The sequence below is a fragment of the Acomys minous genome (genome assembly GCF_964271855.1).
Source record: "Acomys minous genome assembly, chromosome: 11".
Lineage (NCBI taxonomy): Eukaryota > Metazoa > Chordata > Mammalia > Rodentia > Muridae > Acomys > Acomys minous.
This window is the reverse complement of record NC_140492.1, coordinates 92,009,201-92,013,568: the sequence shown is the minus strand read 5'-3', so window position 1 is coordinate 92,013,568 and position 4,368 is coordinate 92,009,201.

The following is a 4,368-nucleotide window of genomic DNA, read 5'->3' as shown; positions in this document are numbered from 1 at the left end:
GTAGCATGAATTCCAAGGCTGTCTCTCTCAGCTACGAATGCTGTAATCAGAATAGCAGCAGGCAGGCTTAGTTCCCTCACCTTCCCCCACGCTCAAACCAGCATGAATTTATATTCCTGGGGCTGCCTGACTTCCAAGAAGAAGGGTAAAGTGCAGTTGAAAACTCTCAGTAAGAAGGACGTATTTTCAATATACCTAAAGCCAGGCTGGACATTCTCTCTGGTGATGAGTCCCCTACAGGTTATAAGGGCTTTGACAGAGGTCACATCATACACTCACCTCAACACAAGACACACTTTACATTTCACATCCTCTCTATCACAGCTCAAGATGGTTCCTTTCGATTTGGAATCCAGAGTAAAGCAATATCAGATAGCATCAGCGTAGAGTGACTGTGGACAACTGGTACAGTTCTTCCGATTGGTGCGTTAGGGAACCATGGGAGGAGGTAACTGTGAACTGGCCAGGGCTTTTCAAAAGATGTACAAGTCAGTGACATGAAATGAGAAGGTTCTTCATCTGAGAGGGTCTGTGACAGAGGTAAGCACTGAGGTGTCGGGTTCTAGAAGCTGGGGAGATGTGTAAGAACCCATTTTTGGTGTTTTTTGTTTTGTTTTGTTTTTTGTTTGTTTTTGTTTTTGGTAGTGCTCATCCATTGATCTTGTCATTATGAATACTATAATGAAAAAGTTACATAATAAGTGGTTTAGTTCTACTAAAACTAGAACAAATACAAAATAGTTGGAAATGTATCTGCTGGTTTCAAAAAAGTTTGTTTTTGATAGGGTAAATATAGATTTTCTTTGTCTTGAAGATTACCGAATTTGGGTGCCTCCTACACCCCCCATTTCTTTAAAAAATGTTTAAAAGGGAAAAAACCTCAAATTTAAATACAAAATCACATACCTGATCCTACAAGGAGCTTTGCAAATGAGGTTCTCTGAAGTTGTTTTCGGATGCCCATCTTTGATGAATCTCATGTGCATAAAGGGTTTGGTGTATCTAGGTGCATCTAGTATTTGGCCCACAGGGGTCACTGGTGCTGCGGTTGCTTTCCATTTTCTTATGGTAGCTCCTTAAATTACCATCTTGAAATCTGTCTTCTGATAGCTTTCCCACATGGCTTTGTACGGGGACCCACATTTTTGGCTCGACCAAAGGAGAGTGTTATACCTAGTGGCCACAGTGATTGGTTTGGCAACAGGAGTAAGATTTCAGTCGAGCCAATAAACTTGGGCCTTGAGGACTATTCTGTAAATTTTAGTTGATATATATAAAGGTGCTATTTTAAAACCATTTCAGGGGTTGGAGGATGGTCCCATGTTTAAGAGAAAGCATTACTTTAGCAGAGGACCCAAGTCTGGTTCCCAGCACGCACACTGGGAGGCTCATAGTTGTCTATATGTATACCTGGCCCCAAGGGATCTGAAACCTTCTTCTAGACTCTGTGGATATCTGTGCTCATGTGCACACATTCACACACAGACACATACATGCCTGCATAATTAAGAATAAAAAAACTGAGACTCCCTTATTTGCCTCACATGCATGTGGGAGTATGCTCGGATGCTTTGTATTTATTAACTGCTTTCTGCGGACGCTCACACACAAGTGTTGCCATTTAACCTTGCCTCTCTGTTTGAGAGGATTTGGGGAGGAAGGAAGGCCAGGCACGGGAGGAGGAAATGGGTCTGCTGCGATGGATTAGGTGAGAGAGCACATGGCTGGATCACCATGGATGGAGGAGATGGAAGACATTGGCAGGTATTTATGGAGTATGGAGGGGAGGTAGCCCGAATAGAAATTATTAGAAGCGAATGGCATGGGATGGGGGCTTCTAGATATGGGAGGTAGTTTAGGGGATTATTATCTTCCCTGCCCCAGGTAAAGCAAGGCTTTCTAAAGTAATCAAGTGTCTGTGTCCTTTATTGATTGATTGCCTAATAAAGATTTATTAGGCCATGCCATTAAACTAACAGCTACACATATATGACAGTTTTATGTTTTAATTTCTCATTGGGTTGGTAGACTGCTGAGATGAAAACCCAGAGCTGCTGGTGCCGCCTTTGTCACTCATGGTACCATACTGCCTCATATGTAACCGAGGGAGAGATGGACAAAGATGCATTGCTAAAATATGATCTAAGTGTGTAGATACAGCACTACTTACAGCTTCAGCTAGCTAAACAACAGCAACAATGGCGCCAAAAGACATTTTAAACAATGCCAGTTGGATTGGAGATACTATCACGGACAGTCAAGAGTCTGGGTTTATAAAATACTTAAAGAGCCATTACAGGAATAGGGTGCCTGTAATTAATTTACCATGTAATACTTACTGAATATTTGTTATGATCAAGGGATGGTAGACATAGAAAAGGAGGTCAAACAAGAACAAGATAAGAGTCTTCCCTCTATGAAACAGACACAAATATATAAAGCTATCAAGGACAAGAAAATGTATAACGACATTGCTTTCTGTTATACACACACACACACACACACACACACACACACACACACACACACACACACACACACACATATATATATATATATATATATATATATATATATATATGGCAGACATTTGGAGATGGGATATATCCCTGGATGACATCAACTGAGAAGGCTACCCAAGATAGTTATCAAAGGATGGCAGAATCCGGGCAGATGGGGAGAGTAGGAGAGCTCTTGGGGAGAGGCATCTACTAGCAGAGAGTGGCTTAGAATAAGAGGAGCAGTCTGAAGAAAGATAAAAAAAAGGGACTCATGTGAAAGTATTGTGAGTGAGGTCCCCTGAGCAGGATGGATGGTCTGGCACCTTGGACTTGAGCAACCTAAAAACTTTCATGATCTACCTTGGATGACAAGAATGCACGTGATTTGAGGCCACCCTTGGGAAACTGATGTACCCGAAGGACCAGTCTTTCTTCCACCATTGACCTTGTGTGAGTCTGCAGAAGGGAACTTGAAGGCTGAGCTTTAGAGCGCCGAGCAATCAGTGCCAGGGCTTATCCACAGATGGTAGGGTGGGAGTTGACAGCCTCTAGGAACTTTCAGATCAGAACAGTTTGATCCTGACACTGGGTTGGGAGTGTCCGTGGGCAAACGAGGACCATTGCCATTTTCAGCTAAGTGAATTAATAAGAGGCCAGTGTTATTAAGGAAAATTAATTTGGCAGTGAGGGACACCATACATCAGAAAAAAGCAAAAAACAGAAACAACAACAACAAAAAAAACCCCAACCAAACAATCCCCCTCCCCAAACCCAGCAATAGTGAAGCCAGTTACTAAACTATACAGAACCCAAGGGGGAGGTAGTACCAAGCTGCGTTGATAAGAACTACTAAGAAATTTTAGAGTTTTAAGGTCAGAGAATTATTTTGCAAGCAGGACTGACTAGAAAAAAAATCTGAACTACATAAAGTAAGAGGAATTTCTCTCATGGAAACCAAGGCCACTGCCAACTCTCCCTGAGATTTGCGTCTGTCTCTAAATCTATAGCATCTTTGCAGTTTGATGTGTACCCTGACCATGATCCCACTAGTCAGCTTTGTAGGGATACTTGTCTGTGGGTTCTACTGAAAGCTCCAGTCCCTCCGACCGGACATTTTCTAGCCAAGTGCAGCTCTGCTTTAAACCTTGTGGCTATCACACCATGCTAGCCACTTACTTGCCAGCCACGACTTTGCTGAGCCTCTTTTCTTCTCTTGGCCTCACTAACCTTGTCTGGAACAGCCACTTCTCCAGCAAAGCTGGGTTCCTTTAAGGACACCTCTGGGCCTGCCAACTATGGAAGTATAATGGAGCAATCCTGTAGGGGATGGGCTGGCTACAGAGCCTGAGTTGTCTTTTGACCAATGCCTATGCACTCTCTCTCTCTCTCTCTCTCTCTCTCTCTCTCTCTCTCTCTCTCTCTCCATCTCTCTCTTTTTCTCTCTCTCTCTCTTTCCATCCTACCCTCAATCTTCTCTTCTTATAAGTTTACTACTAAGTCTTGTATGTTGTACATCTTCTAGTAGGCAACTGTATATATGGGCCTTCCCAAAAAACCATACAGTGCTTTGGTGTTTATGTGTATGTAAGGTTTTATGGAAATGATTGGTGCCCATCATTCTGCAAATTGTCTTTTTGCTTTTTCAACCCTGAGTTCAAAGAGGCATTAGCATTAGTGTCCGTCTTTCTCCATATTGTAATTATGCATATTACTCTAGAATAATAGATACAATTACCCAAACCATTCCCCCAGTGGGGATATTTAGATTATTTTTACTATATTAATACTACTCCAATGAAATTTTTATGGTGATCTTCTTCATCTGAGAAGCTATATAATACTTCAGAAGTATATAGGAAGAAATGAA